The sequence below is a fragment of the Bos indicus x Bos taurus genome, chromosome 6 (genome assembly GCF_003369695.1).
Source record: "Bos indicus x Bos taurus breed Angus x Brahman F1 hybrid chromosome 6, Bos_hybrid_MaternalHap_v2.0, whole genome shotgun sequence".
NCBI lineage: Eukaryota > Metazoa > Chordata > Mammalia > Artiodactyla > Bovidae > Bos > Bos indicus x Bos taurus.
The window spans coordinates 91,593,743-91,610,968 of NC_040081.1; positions in this window are offsets into that span (position 1 = coordinate 91,593,743).

Sequence of the window (17,226 nt, forward strand, 5' to 3'; positions counted from 1 at the left end):
GGAGAAAAATTTTTGGCTTCATGTAGATAACCCTGCTCAGGAAATGTGTATTTCTGGGCCAGCTGTCTGCTTGATATATAATTTGACAGAGGCGATCTGGGATCTTGAGAGAGTCCCAGCCTTTCCAAGCAACGCTGTTGTACTTAAAACAGGAATGAAGGAGTCTGAGGGGTTTTAGAGCATGTGGGGGCCTCCCAGAAGATTAAGCCTGGGGACAGGTGTGCTCCTCCTCTCTGGCTGCCTAACACTGAAAACCAATTTTATGACTACTTATCTTAGAGAGCTCTCACCTGTAATTACCTATTTATGGTTGAAATTCTCTGCTTCTAAATTCAAAAGCTGGTATACCAGTGACTTAATTCTGTGAACCAAGGATCTGGTTAAATCTAAGTGTGAATCTTAACGTATTAAATACATGGTGTGTATGCTTTGTCTACCAATCCCCTCCTTTTCTATAAACTTTATCAACCACTCTAAAAACCAAGGGAAATGGAAACAAAGTCAACCTATATATATGTGTCCTTCAGATCTACAAAATACCTCCCTCACTGGATTGTTGGCAAAGAAAATACTGAACTCCAATAGAAAGCCAACAGTGGAGGTACTGAGAAGTTTGTCTTTCCCACCTTAGAAACGCAGGGCAGCACAATTGCCATTCACTTGTTTAATTAGCTAGTCAATTAAAGGACTCCACTGCAGCTGAGTGCTGTGAAACTGGTGTCTCTATATAGGTGGTGTTACTGCATAGGCTTCTGGTCGGTCATGTGGCTCTAGATATCAAACTATGGTGTGATGGATTAGGAGGAGGCAACTGTAACTGTAGCCATAACTGGGGAGTAGAGAGAAGAGGTTAAACAGCATCACATCAGTTGTAAACTTCTACAACAAGACACGGGATAGTACAGGATTTCACTCTGCCCATGGGAATTTGGCCATGCCTTAGGCTACTTCTGTGTGGATGTCCCTCTGAGCTTTGGCATGATGTGCATTTTGCCTGCTTTTTGGCCACTGTGCTCAGTCCAGCCTGAATCTCTGCTTATGACTCCTCTTAAAATTTGTCTGGGATTCAGCTCTTATAAGCTTAGACCCTGACTAACCCTTGTGTGTGTATGTGCTAAGTCACTTCAGTGTGTCCAACTCCTTTGCAACCTTATGGACCGTAGCTGACCAGGCTCTTCTATCCATGGGATTCTCCAGGCAAGAAAGAATACTGGAGTGGGTTGCTACTCCCTTCTCCAGGGGATTTTCCCAACCCAGCGATTGAACCCATATCTCTTGTGTCTCCTGCATTGGCAGGCAGATTCTTTACCACTAGTGCCAACTTGGAAGACCTTAATCAAAAATTCCTCAGTTTTGCCAAGGCCACTTTGAGTTCAACTCATTTTTTGGGTTTCTTAGTATTAACTGTTCACCTAGAGCCAGTCAACACCGACACCAAAGAACAATGGCTACCTTTCCAGTAGGTTGGATGTAGCCATGTATCATTTCTTAGCACCAGATCTGTCTTAGCACCAAACTGTCTCTGTGCTGTACTTACCTGCTCCGACTGTGTCGGACTCTTTGCAACCCCATGGACTGTATAGCACGCCAGGCTCCTCTGTCCATGGGATTCTCCAGGCAAGAGTACTGGAGTGGGTTGCCATGCCCTTCTCCAGGGGATCTTCCCAACCCAGGGATCGAACCCAGAACTCTCGCATTGCAGACAGACTCTTTACTGTCTGAGATACCAGGGAAGCCCAAGAATACTGGAGTGGGTAGTCTATCCCTTGGAGAAGGCAATGGCACCCCACTCCAGTACTCTTGCCTGGAAAATGCCATGGATGGAGGAGCCTGGTAGGCTGCAGTCCATGGGGTCGCTGAGGGTCAGACATGACTGAGCCACTTCACTTTCAGTTTTTACTTTCATGCACTGGAGAAGGAAATGGCAACCCACTCCAGTGTTCTTGCCTGGAGAATCCCAGGGACGGGGGACCTGGTGGGCTGCAGTCTATGGGGTCCTACAGAGTCTGACATGACTGAAGTGACTTAGCAGCAGCAGCAGCCTATCCCTTCTCCAGAGAATCTTCCTGACCTAAGGAATTGAACTGGGATCTCTTGCACTGCAGGCAGATTCTTTACCAGCTGAGCTCCTAGGGAAACTCAAACTGTCTAGTTGAACACTATCTTTATCTTAATTATATTAAGTCACTCAGACAAGTATTAAATATTGAAAAGGGGTATAGTAAGAAAATAGTCAAAGGTGAGAAAATTTAATGATAGAAATCGGAATCAGGTGAGCTAAAACCTGTGCCTTTAGAAGCTGTTATTTTCTTTAGAGGGATTTCTTAAGGACAGCTGTCTGTGATCAAGACACTCCTCCTATAAACCTACATGTAGGAGGCTAATACTCGATGATGTAATTGAAGCCAATGGCTTCAAACTTTGAGAATCCTGATACATAACAAAATAGAAGCCCACTGTAGGAGCAGCAGGGGAGAACAGATGCAGAAATCTACTAGCCTACTGTCGTAACTGGCCTAGAGAATGCCCACGATGCTGGGGAGAATAATACTTCTGAAAGTGCCTAAACATGATACTTGTTGAAAGATGCTTGTCTACTTGAGTGCTTAAAAAGCATTCCTATTAAGGGAAACACCTCAAGCCGGTAAGTGTGGTCACGGCTTTCACTTCTCCAAATTCTCGGGCTTCTCCTAGGGAAACTCCTTATCTAGGCATAATCTTCTTTATTCCTGTATCAAACTGAGAACTGAGTCACCCCCTGTGTCTTATGGCTTCCATGATGTCTGTTTCTTGGTACATCAAAAGTTTGAGGTCTTAAATGGGATGGGGGTACAGCTGGAGAAAATGCTTTCACAGAGGAGCCTGAGCCTTAGATACAACTCTGAATTCTTTGATCCATGAAGCAGTTTGATTACCAACAAGTTTGTTTACCATCCCTTTCAGGGATGTGATTCTGTTTCACAGGAATGGCTGGTATCTTCTGCAGGAATCCATTAAAAGCCTGAGGTGAGAGAGGCTACCCAGGTCAAGTGACTTCCCCTTTCCATCACACACTAGATCATGAGACCACTGACTGGAGCCAGTGATTGGCTGGCAGTGCGCGTGCGTGTTTAGTCGCTTCAGTTGTGTCTGACTCTGGGCGACTCTGCTCGATTCCTCAATCGGTGGGATTCTCGAGACAGGAATACTGGAGTGGGTTGCCGTGCCCTCCTCCAGGGGATCTTCCCAACCCAGGGATTAAACCCTCATCTCTTACAGCTGGCAACTGTGTTCTTTACCCCTAGTACCACCTGGGAAGCAGTCTTGTGTTATCCTGACAGAAGATTATGTGTTTTCTGTTGATTAACGCTGGACGCTTTTCACTGAGTGTGCTTTCATTTGGTCTAATTGGGAGCAGTACATGTGGGAATTAATTGGTTTTCTGGAAGGAACTCACAATAGAGGGACTTCCCTGGTGCCTCAGACGATAAAGTGTCTGTCTGCAATGCAGGAGACCCAGGTTCGATCCCTGGGTCGGGAAGATCCCCTGGAGAAGGAAATGGCAATCCACTCCAGTACTATTGCCTGGAAAATCCCATGGACAGAGGAGCCTGGTAGGCTACAGTCCATGGGGTCACAAATAGTCGGACACAACTGAGCAACTTCACTTTCCAATTTCACCATATACACAACATCCCTTTTGGATGGTGGTGGTGATTCATGTGCCATGTGCCATGATCTCTCCCATTCCACATTATTGTACGATATCCACTTTTCATTGCCTGTCATTTGTCTTAAAAATGAAATTTTTTAAAATAGAGAATTGCATATAGAAATATGGTTGAGAATGTTTTTTTCCGCTTAACTTCTGAGGAACCCAAACATCAAAGTGATTAACATAACCAAGCTGGTGCAAATGACTTTCAATGTTTGATGTGGATATTATGTCATTTATCTCCTGCGTGGTATAGCATTGATTGTTTTTAGGTAATGTCTCAGTTTGATCGTTATCAACTTCAACTGGCCTGAGTGTGGAACATTGCAGTGAGAAATCTCCAGCATGAAACTTCACAAAACACTTTTGACACAGTTGGTCAGTCACAGCACCTTCTCCATACACTGCACAAGTCTTTTTTTGGGGTTTCGGTTGTGTCTTTACCTTTCTTAAGTAATAAAGCTTTTTTATTCCATATTATATATTAAAATGGCTACACATAAATTTACCAGTTTTGATAAGTTTTTTAAAATACATGCTGTTATGACAGCCATCACAATACAATCTAACAAAATTGTTTTGAATGAAGTTAAAGACAACTAACTGCTACTAGAGCTATTATTGTAACAGTAAAAACTGAACTAACTTTTTGGTCAACCCAATATGTATAAAATAGATAACTAATGGAAAACCTACTGTATGGCACAGGAAATTCAATGCTCTCTGTGTGCGCATGCTTAGTCACGTCTGACTCTTTCAGACCCCAAGGGCTATAGCCCGCCAGGCTCCTCTGTCACTGGAATTTTCCAGGCAAGAAACTGGAGTGGTTGCCATTTCCTACTCCAGGGGATCTTCCTGACCCAGGGATCGAACCAGTGTCTCTTGTGTCTCTGGGAAGCCCACTCAGTGATCTGTGGTGACCTAAACAAGAGGGAAATCCAAAAAACAGGGTGTACATGTAAACATACAACTGATTCACTTTGCTGTTCAGCAGAAACTGACACAGCATGTAAAGCAACTACTCCAATAAAAATTAACAGAAAACTGAAGTTTAGTATTAGTAGATGCATTTCAACATATAAAATAATGAGCCTTTATTTTGGTACTAAGTTTTCGAAGTTTGGTATGTGTTTTAAATTTATACCACATCAAATCTAGCACCATCTTAAGTGCTCAATGGCTAGTGTCTAGTCATGTTAGACTAGGTAAAAGATAACCTTGGGTCCTACTGTTTAACCTCATTTGCAATCTGTTTTGCAGAGTCAGACACAACTTAGCAACTGAGCATGCATTTAGAGATACACTAGTCTAAAATGACTTAGGTGGAATGCAGTTTGAATATTGTCACTTGAGTGCAAACCCTTTAACAAGAGTTCCCAGGAACCAGAATATTGGAATCACATAAACTGTTTACTTGGACTTTGTAAGAATGACTGCCTTTGTGTTTAACACCAGCCTACACCCACAATATGTCTTCCATACTCCAAGGAGTCACTTTATTTGATTATTGCTGGCAGACTTTGTCCTGGAATCTTCTACATTATATGGACCCAAGCACACACTCCACAGCTTTATTTTAGTAACTCCTGACTATCCTATGGGTAGGACACTGGGAAGATACAAGTACCTCTTACCTTTGAAATCTTTGACTATTTTCCAACTTGAATTGGGGGTAATGTATTTTTTGCTGTACTGGGTCTTGGTTGCTGTAGGTGGAGTTTCTCTAGTTGCAGTGCACTTGCTTCTCATCACAGTGGCTTCTCTTGTTGCAGAGCATGGGCTCTAGGGCATGTGGGCTTCAGAAGTTGTGGTGCATGGGCCCAGTTGCCCCATGGAAGGTGGAATCTTCCTGGGCCAGTGTTTGAACTGGTGTCCCCATAGGTGGATTCTTAACCACTGGACCGCCAGGGAAGTCCTTTTTATTATATTTGAGCTGGTGGTAATCTATAGATCAGGTACTTGCATGCTAAGTCACTTCAGTTGTGTCTGACTCTTTGTGACTCCATGGACTATAGCCAGTCAGGCTCTGTCCATGGGATTCTCTAGGCAAGAATACTGAAGTGGGTTGCCATTTCCTCCTTCAGGGAATCTTCCTGACCCAGGGATCGAAACTGTATCTCTTAAGTCTCTTGCATTGGCAGGCAGGTTCTCTACCACGGGTGCTATCTGGGAAGCCCATAGATCAAGTGCTTAGGCTCTTGATATCTACCTTCAGGGCCTCACACTCCACCCCTCTTCAAAACCCGGCTAGAGTCTCCTCACAGCGGAGGAACCATGTGGCTTACTACTGTGCTACATTCAAATTGGGCTTGGAGTGTGCTTTTCAGGATGGGCTGTGTCAAGGAGACTTCTCATAAACCAACAGGGTATGGACCTTCTTAGGCGACCAGAGATGATGTACCTGTATAAGGACCAGTGTAAATGGATATCTAACTCAACTAAGTTTCCTTTGGTGGGGGCGGGGGGGAATGTCTTCCGCTTGCAACACAGCTCCTTACTCAAAACTTCTTTCAAGTTAAACTTATCCAGCCTGGACTGGAATTTCGCACAGCTGGCCTGGCTCCCCTGCCACTCGCCCCCCCTAGGTGTTTATATTTACTGGCAGCATCTACCTTTCCCAAGAGGAAGCTTTTGTCTTTGGAGCAGGAAGGTGGAGAAGACAGAAGGTATCTGTTCCTCAGACCTACATCAAGGAGATACGGTGAGGGTGAAGAGCACGAGAGACTGGGGGTATCCACAGGTGGTGGTGAGGTACAGATTTTAAAGTCTAGACCTTGTACATATCTGCAAGCAAGCAGTCCACACCTTGTCACACCTTCTGTGCCAAATGCCCAGCCACCCTCCAGATGCAATAAATCCTCAGCTCTAATGATCATGAGGCCAATTGCAAGGTCACGTGGAGGTAATTGTAGCTTTCGTTGTTATATCAGAGCTAGATGGGAGCATCACTCTGACCTGTAGCTATACTATAAAACTCATGAATGACTGGGAGTCAAACACTTGAATAACTATGGTTTATCACTTGGTGTTATTACTACTATAACATCGCTGATCTGGTTACTAAACCTTGAGCAATATCCCTAGTTAATTAGATCTTAACCTTGTAAGAGGTGCCTTAACCTCTTATTTACATATGCAAATATGCCTCTTATATGCCTCATATATGTACATATGCCTCTTATTTACATATACATTACATATCTAAGGAAGCCAGGATCCCATGACCTTACCAAGTGTTGTTAACTCCTCTTAACCTGGAAGCTCAGATGCTTATTTCTCCTCACTCTGCTGCCTCTATATGCTAGATTGATCCTCGTGTGGCTGATAGTAAAGCTAGTGAAGAATCTCAGCAAACACTGCCTAGTTTTGTCTGGCTCAGTTTTTAAAATTATGTACAATACTTAAAGCGCCTTCCAAATGAATTCAACATTAGCTTGTATAATGACTAGGCCAAGTTGTGACTAGGAGCCAACTGACCAGCCAAACTAGTAGCAAGAGCTGTTTGTGGGTCATCAGCGGTTAGGCTCTTAGAGAGACAACCAAGAATTATTTCATGGCAACTGGAAGAGTTACTACCACCTGGCAAGTTACCTTAACCTCTGAGAAGTTACTGTTCTTATAGGCAGCACTTTGTTCTTTCAAAAATTTAGAAATTTAAACTCCATAGAATAACAGTGGTCCCTTCTACTCAGTCTTGAGACACACTTCTGATGTTTTTCCTAAGCTAAACTTTGGCCACTACTTCGGCAGTTAAAAAAAAAAAAGATCTAAAATGAGTCTGCAAATGCCAATTGTGTTTCGGAGCTCATTTAACTAATTACTCAAAGATGAAATCAAAGACTGGCTAGAACCTTCTGATGGAATGGAAGGCAGTTCTTAAATGTCATCTTATATAATTGCTCTTGCCTATTGAAAATACCTCAGTGTAAATACCTAAACCCCAGCAATACACAAAGGGCGCAGGCTTTAAGATAACTGGGCAAACTTGTATCTGACTTGACTCAACACTTAGCAGGCTGAAAGAAACAATCTGCTGTGGTCCTCGCTGTCAAATATCTGGCTTGTCACCTCAGGTCAGGCAATGCAAACAGATGAAGTCTGGTCAATATTTTGCTTCATCCAAAAATATATAAGCTCTAGGTAAATGGGTAATGACCCCGTCTGATTTTAAGCTTCTTCAAAAAGATACTGAAAATCATGATTCACTGGGCTTTTTCTTAGTTTACAAACCTAAAAGCTGGTTTGTTTATAATTGTGTACTAAATTAATAGCCTGAATGTTTGTAACCTGGTTGGTAGCTGGCATGTCCAGCCAATGGTTCTGTGGGGACACTTAAAACCTTGAATGAACAGATTCACCTGTTGAGAGAGTTTGGAAGATCCATGAAGTGCTAGCTGTTGGGTGCCTTCTCATTCTCCATCCCCATTGTTGGAATCGGGTGTGTTTTAGAATGTTGAAGTTTTCTGTACCTCACTGGGGTGGGGAAGATTTATCAGATTAATAGACACAAACTCCCAGTTGATCTTAAAGTAGGACAACTGAAACAGTGCCATTTACATGCCAATCTACTCAATGTTAACATTCCAAAGAACACATGGGAGCCTCTTCAGGCTGAGGAAACCATGTTTATCTTCAGTGCACTTCATGGTGAATTTCCCCACTGATTGCAGCTTCTGCTCACATTCCTACTAGGTTTCACATAAGCGGAAGTTACCCTTCTTTAGCAGTTGACTCCAAGCAGGGATCTTAAACGCCCTGTCGGTCTCATGGTCATAGGACCCTTCTTGTTTGGGTTCTCTATAACATTTTCCTGGTTCCAGTCTCATGCTCCTACTAGTTACACACTTGCCTAATCTTATCACCTTTTCTTTCACCTCTCTTGACCTCTTATGTTCACTTTCTATTCTTTGCTTTACCATTTGCCTTAAACTCTAGTGGGAAGAATTCCCTGGTGGCCCAGTGGTTAGGACGCTGCAGTTTCACTGCTGAGGGTGCAGGTTCAGGAAGATCCTCAAGCTGTGTGGCATGGCACAAAGACTAAGGAGTATTGACAGTTCTGGTTCCCCATTTTCCTTGTGTTGTAAACAGTCTATACACATGTCCATTGCTCAAATACATGGGACCGTGGTGGTTATGTGAGCAGTAGATCAGAGTCATGACTAATTATAAAATTTGTGCATATGAACAAACAATAGTAGCAGCAGCAGCTGAGCCTTTATACCATTGTTCCAAAAGCTTTATACACTGGTTGATTTTAGTAACTCCTAAAGAGTGGTTATTTACACTTCTTAAGTTAAAAAAAAAATGGAGGCCTAGAGTTTGCCACTTTCTCAATCTCTCCATCTAGGAAGTGTCTTTATGTACACAATTAAATTGCCCTTACAGTGATTTGCTATCATGGGCCTGTAGAACAAACCTTTTATCTAATACTGAATTTTATAGTTAAGGGTTAGGTATTATAATAAATCAGACTGAATAATAATATCAGACATAAATATCAGACTGAATCTTAGCCCCAAACTACACATAGTCGGGAAGCTGTCATTCCTGTCTTGCTCAGTGAGTAGCTAGTTGTCTTAAAACAACAGTCACTTCCTGTATCACAATGTCCTGTCTGCTTACACAGCTTCTGTGTACACTGACTCAAATGTCAACTGTGGGTAACGTGTGGTTTCTATCATTATGTGAACAGAAATTTGGTGTGGCCAGATGACGGGTTAAATGTCATGAGCTTAGTCATGAACATGTTTGTGTCAGACTAAATGACCAAATAGATATAAGGAAGAATAGATCTGTCATAACTTAGAACATATCTTGCTGTCTTTCCCTTGCATTTTTTGGTGGCTTAACTCTACCTAAGATCTCTGGGCTGTTTCAATAAACCAGTTAAGGTCTGATGTTTGTCATCTATGATTAACAAATGCATGTATTTAATTCTCCTGAACAGTAAGATTTAGATTCATTTTACAGAATACCTGTCTGATTCAGTGAAGCAAGCAGTAGCTGTCACCTGATGTACTGGAACTGATGTAGAAATCTTACTCTGAGGTATTACAACAGTCAGTTTCTACTTCTGACTTACCTGAGAAAACACTGAAGTACTGGCTCACTGCCAGATAAATGAATCTCGATTCCTCAGTTTCAGACAGTTATACACTTTTATAGGTGACGCTCTGAGGCCAACTGCCCAGTCTCCCTCATAAGAGGTACTGGAATTTGAACCTCAGATCTCATTCCAAAGTCAAGTACTTAGTTTTATTGAATGAAGAGATGCTGGGATGGTTTTCAAAACACCTCATTCAGCCTGACTCAACCTTACTCCCGAAAGCTTCTACTCAATTTCCTTGTGAATAGGTGACTAATACCATGCACTTTGTTTTCCCCAATAAGTAATCTAGTTGTTTCACTTAATGATCTTCTCTCCAGCTCACTCAATTCTACCCACCTCACTCCCACTACGATGGTTGTCTCCATATGACCTCCAGTCTGTTGACCCCTTTATTTCCGTATCCTAGCTGCTTCCTTAATTTTCTTGTTAGCATGTCTTTTCTCCCAAGTAACAGTTTTGTGCCTCTATTTTAGTCCTTTTTGATAAACTTTAACCCTGTGTGAATCAAGGTGTCTACTTTGTCCTAATACTGGAAGAGTAGAGTTGGGCTGAATTTATAAAGACCAAGGTATTTTTGTGCCTCTGAACTCATCACTGACTTTAGGATCTCTGCCAGATGTCACAGAGGGGAGGAAGAGAAGCCAGAAAAACAGTGGTTGGGCAATCTTGAGCTTAGATTTCTCTTAAACCCAAATGTCAGGTAACTTTTGCTTTGTTCTTTTAATAGCATTCCATTGCTTTCAAAGATTATAGATAAGATGGTAAGCGTGCATTATTAGCTACAAATCAATGTAGCATGAGCTGACATTTCACATTTTGTTTTCATTTACTCTCATCAATTCTTATAAAACTCAGCACGCTAAGTAGCTGCCATGTTCTAAGATGGGCTCCACGCACTGACTTCCTTCTCTGGATCAGTCTCTTTGAGAGGAGTCTCATGACTGTGTCCCTGTGAGCAGGGACACTAAGAGAGAGGGCCTTTAGGATGATGGGACTCATAATGTGAGAAACTCTCCAAAGTGGTTCCAGAGACCTCAGGCCTCTGAATAAGAGGTTCCACAGCTATGAACCTCTTGTCCTAAGAGGGCTTTGGATTTCCCTGGTGATGAAGGCTCTGTGCTCCCAGTGCAGGGGGCCTGGGTTGGAACCCTGGTCAGGCAACTAAGAACCTTCGAGTTGCAACAATGACCTGGTGCAGCCAAAAAAAAAAAAGGCTTGGGTAACTTTCTAATCAGCTCAGCAGACAGCCATTGCTTACCTGTTCTCCGTTTCAGTTGTCTAGAGGACAAGGATGTTCTGGTCGACTCCAGGTAAAAATGTTTCCCTGCATTTAATATCACTGTGGTAGAGCATTCCCTCTTTAAAATGAGAGTATCCGCACTTCAGAATCCGCCTGCCAGTTCAGGAGACACAGGAGACAAGAATTGAATCCCTGGGCCAAGAAGGTCCCCTGGAGGAGGAAATGGCAACCCATTTGCCTGGAAAATTCTGTGGACAGAGGAGTCTAGTGGGTTACAGTCCATAGGGTCGTAAAGAGTCAGACAAGACTGAGCATGCCCGCAAACCCACACTCTCAATCTGGTTTTCAGGCAAATTTACAAAAGCAGTCAAGGTTTCATAACTGAGTCAAGCTTTCCTTTTTCTATGGTTATTAAGTGCCCCCTGTTGGAGGATGTGTTTAAAGCTCTAATTGGTGGTGGAACCCTGTCTTGCTTAACTAGCCAGAGCCTGAGTCCTTGAACAGAAGCCAAGTTTCCAAAAACAATGGGGCTGAAGGTTATGCCCCATTAGGTCATCTCCCTGTGTTCTTGGAGAAGTATTTGCTACAGTCTTGATTGCTTGTGGGCCTTTCCAAATCTTGGTCTCTTACCCTGCTGCTGCTAAGTCGCTTCAGACCCTGTGCAACCCCATAGACGGCAGCCCACCAGGCTTCCCCGTCCCTGGGATTCTCCAGGCAAGAACACTGGAGTGGGTTGCCATTTCTCTAACCCTATGCTCAGATCATGAACTCCTTATTGCCAAATTCAGACTGAAATTGAAGAAAGTAGGGAAAACCACTAGACCATTCAGGTATGACCTAAATCAAATCCCTTATGATTATACAGTGGAAGTGAGAAATAGATTTGAGGAACTAGATCTGATAGATAGAGTGCCTGATGAACTATGGACTGAGGTTTGTGACATTGTACAGGAGACAGGGATCAAGACCATCCCCATGGAAAAGAAATGCAAAAAAGCAAAATGGCTGTCTGGGGAGGCCTTACAAAAAGCTGTGAAAAGAAGAGAAGCAAAAAGCAAAGGAGAAAAGGAAACATATTAGCATCTGAATGCAGAGTTCCAAAGAATAGCAAGAAGAGATAAGAAAGCCTTCCTTAGCGATCAATGCAAAGAAATAGAGGAAAAGAACAGAATGGGAAAGACTAGAGATCTCTTCAAGAAAATTAGAGATACCACGGGAACATTTCATGCAAGGATGGGCTCGATAAAGGACAGAAATGGTATGGACCTAACAGAAGCAGAAGATATTAAGAAGAGATGGCAAGAATACACAGAAGAACTGTACAAAAAAGATCTTCACGACCTAGATAATCACGATGGTGTGATCACTCACCTAGAGCCAGATATCCTGGAATGTGAAGTCAAGTGGGCCTTAGAAAGCATCACTATGAACAAAGCTAGTGGAGGTGATGGAATTCCAGTTGAGCTATTTCAAATCCTGAAAGATGATGTTGTGAAAGTGCTGCACTCAATATGCCAGCAAATTTGGAAAACTCAGCAGTGGCCACAGGACTGGAAAAGGTCAGTTTTCATTCCAATCCCAAAGAAAGGCAATGCCAGAGAATGCTCAAACTACCACACAATTGCATTCATGTCACATGCTAGTAAAGTAATGCTCAAAATTCTCCAAGCCAGGCTTCAGCAATACATGAACTGTGAACTTCCAGATGTTCAAGCTGGTTTTAGAAAGGGCAGAGGAACCAGAGATCAAATTGCCAACATCTGCTGGATCATGGAAAAAGCAAGAGAGTTCCAGAAAAACATCTATTTCTGCTTTATTGACTATGCCAAAGCCTTTGACTGTGTGGATCACAATAAACTGGAAAATTCTGAAAGAGATGGGAATACCAGACCACCTGACCTGCCTCCTGAGAAACCTATATGCAGGTCTGGAAGCAACAGTTAGAATTGGACATGGAACAACAGATTGGTTCCAAATAGGAAAAGGAGTACGTCAAGGCTGTATATTGTCACCCTGCTTATTTAACTTCTATGCAGAGTACATCATGAGAAACACTGGACTGGCAGAAACACAAGCTGGAGTCAAGATTGCCGGGAGAAATATCAATAACCTCAGATATGCAGATGACACCATCCTTATGGCAGAAAGTGAAGAGAAACTAAAAAGCCTCTTGATGAAGGTGAAAGTGGAGAGTGAAAAAGTTGGCTTAAAACTCACATTCAGAAAATGAAGATCATGGCATCTGGTCCTATCACTTCATGGCAAATAGATGGGGAAACAGTGTCAGACTTTATTTTTCTGGGCTCCAAAATCACTGCAGATGGTAACTGCAGCCATGAAATTAAAAGACGCTTACTCCTTGGAAGGAAAGTTATGACCAACCTAGATAGCATATTCAAAAGCAGAGACATTACTTTGCCAACAAAGGTCCGTCTAGTCAAGGCTATGGTTTTTCCAGTGGTCATGTATGGATGTGAGAGTTGGACTGTGAAGAAGGCTGAGTGCCGAAGAATTGATGCTTTTGAACTGTGGTGTTGGAGAAGGCTCTTGAGAGTCCCTTGGACTGCAAGGAGATCCAACCAGTCCATTCTGAAGGAGATCAGCCCTGGGATTTCTTTGGAAGGAATGATGCTGAAGTTGAAACTCCAGTACTTTGGCCACCTCATGCGAAGAGTTAACTCATTGGAAAAGACTCTGATGCAGGGAGGGATTGGGGGCAGGAGAAGAAGGGGATGACAGAGGATGAGATGGCTAGATGGCATCACCAACTCGATAGACATGAGTCTGAGTGAACTCCGGGAGTTGGTGATGGACAGGGAGGCCTGGTGTGCTGTGATTCACGGGGTCGCAAAGAGTTGGACATGACTGAGCGACTGAACTGAACTGAGGGTGATGCATTTAGAGTTGGTATTGAGAGTTGGTATTGATACTTACCAACAGAATCCTTCCATATCTTCCACTCAAGGCTAGTTGCTTTGTTCTCATCTGCTGAAATTACCTGAGGATAGGTCGAGCTGGAAATTTTGGGCTGGTTGGGGCCCAGTACACACTGGCTTCTTGAGTAAACACACTTGGTCTTTAATAAACCCTTTCTCCCCAATAACTCTCCTATTTTGAGGTGGAAATTTTAAAACCTGGGCCTAATGGGATGCCAGGAGTAAAATGGCTAATTTTCTAGGCAGTGATTTTGTCATGAGTTACAAGGCTGGCATGCCCCAGATGAGTGTCTCAGACTATCTGGTGCAGGACTGGTTTGTTCCTAATCTATCATAGGCCAACACCTCAAATAGAGTAAAAGGAATGAAATTAGGTGATTTGTAGAGACGTGAATGGACCTAGAGACAGTCATACAGAGTGAAGTAAGTTAGAAAGAATCAAATTTCGTGTATTAGCATATGTGGAATCTGAAAAATTTGGTATAGACGATCTTATTTACAGAGCAGAAGCAAGGACGTGGACGTAGAGAACAAACCTATGGATATCAAGGAGGAAGAAGAGGGTGGGATGAGGTGGGAGATTGGTGTGGACATATATACACTATTGATACTATACATAAAATAACTGAGAACTACTGTAGAGTACAGGGAACTTTACTGAAAGCTCTAAAAGTGATAGTGATCTAAAAATGGGAACAAAATCCATAAAAGAGGGATATATGTATTTGTTGTTGTTCAGTCACTAAGTCATGTCCGATTCTTTGCAACCCCATGGACTGCAGTATGCCAGGCTCCCCAGTCATCATTATCTCCTGGAGTTTGCTCAGATTCATGTCCACTGAGTCAGTGACGCTATCTAACCATCTCATCTTCTGCCTCCCCCTTCTATTTCCTTCAATATTTCCCAGCATCAACGTCTTTTCCAAGGAGCTGGCTCTTCATATTAGGTGGCCAAAATATTGGAGCTTCAGCAACAGTGTGTTAGTTGCTCAGTCATGTCCTACAATTTGCTACCCTGTAGGCTTTGGCCTCGGAGAAGGCAATGGCAACCCACTCCCATATGCTTGCCTGGAAAATCCCATGGATGGAGGAGCCTGGAAGGCTGCAGTCCATGGGGTCGCTGAGGGTTGGACACGACTGAGCGACTTCACTTTCACTTTTCACTTTCATGCATTGGAGAAGGAAATGGCAACCCACTCCAGTGTTCTTGCCTGGAGAATCCCAGGGATGGGGAGCCTGGTGAGCTGCCGTCTATGGGGTCGCACAGAGTCAGACGCGACTTAGCAGCAGCAGCAGCAGCAGCAGCAGGCTTTGGCCTACTAGGCTCTTCTGTCCATGGAATTCTCCAGGCAAGAACACGGAATGGGTAGCCATGCCCTTCTCCAGGGGATCTTCCTGATGGAGGGATCAAACCCAGGTCTCCTGTATTGCAGGCAAATTCTTTACTGTCTCAGCTACCAGGGAAGCCCAACTCTATGTAATGTAGCCTGCCAGCTTCCTCCGTTCATGAGATTGTCCAGGCAAGAATACTGGAGTGGGTTTCCATGCCTTCATCCAGTGGATCTTCTTGGCCCAGAGATCAAACCTGTGTCTCTTAGATCTCCTGCATTGGCAGGTGGCTTCTTTACCGCTAGCACCTCCTGGGAAGCCCGTTCAGCAACAGCCCTTCCGGTAAATATTCAGAGTTGATTTCCTTTAAGATTGACTGGTTTGATCTCCTTGCTGTCCAAAGGATTCTCAAGAGTCATCTCCAGCACCACAATTCAAGAGCATCAATTCTTTGGTGCTCAACCTTTTTTATAGTCCAACTCTCAAGACCATACATGACTACTGGAAAAACCATAGCTTTGACTATATGGACCTTTGTTGACAAGGTGATGTCTCTGCTTTTTAATATGATAAACCTAGATGTCATAGTTTTCCTCCCAAGGAGCAAGTGTCTTCTAATTTCATGATTGCAGTCACCATCTGCAGTGATTTTGGAGCCCAAGAAAATAAAAATGTCATTGCTTCCACTTTTCCCCTTCTATTTGCCATGAAGTGATGGGATCAGATGCCATGATCTTAGTTTTTTTTAATGTTTTAAGCCAGCTTTTTCATTCCTCTTTCACCCTCATCAAGTGGCTCTTTACTTCCTTTTCACTTTCTGCCATTAGAGTGGTATCATCTGCATTTTTGAGGTTGATCTTTTTCTCAGCAATCTTGATTCCATCTTGTGATTCATCCAGTCTGGAATTTTGCATGGTGTACTCTGCATTTTAGTCAAATAAGCAGGGTGATGTATAGCTGGATTCGCTTTGCTGTATGCTAGAAACTAACATAACATTGTCAAGCAACTATACTCCAATAAAAATTAGAATTAGCAGAAAATTATAGCCAAATCTTACTAGATTTAATAGGCAAAATTACATTTTGGCAAAAATCAGAAAAATAAACAGCCCAATAAAAACATAGGCAGAAGGCCTAAAAAGATATTTCTTCAAAAAAGGTATACAGATGGTCAAGCACATGAAAAGATGCTCAACATTGCTCATCACTTGAGAAATGCAAATCAAAACTACAATGAATATCACCTCACACCGGTCAGAATGGCCATTATCAAGAAAATCTATGAACAATAAATGCTGGAGAAAATACGGAGAAAGGGAACCCTCTTGCCCTGTTGGTGGGAATGTAAATTGATACAGCTACTGTGGAGAACAGTATGTAGATTCCTTAAACTAGGAATAAAACTACCATATGACCCAGCAATTCTGTTACTGGGCATATGCCCTGAGAAAACCAAAAGTTAAAGACATGCACCCTGATGTTCATTGCAGCACCGTTCACAATAGCCAGGACATGGAAGCAACCTAGATGTTCATCGGCAGGTGAATGGATTAAGTTGTGGTACGTATACACAATGGAATATTACTCAGCTGTAAAAAGAAACAAATTTGAGTCAGTTGTGGTGAGTTGGATGAAACTAGAGCCTGTTATACAGAGTGAAGTAAGTCAGAAAAAGAAATAATATTAATGCACATATAAGGAATCTAGAAAAATGATACTGATGAACCTATTTACAGGGAAGGACTGGAGATGCAGACATAGGAAACAGACTTGTGGGCACAGTCCACAAACATACATATGCATTCATCTTCAGTTGTGTCCAACTCTTTGTGACAGTGTAGACTGTAGCCTGCCAAGCTTCTCTTTCCATGGGGTTTTCCAGGCAAGAACACTGGAGGAGGCTGCTATTTCCTCCTCC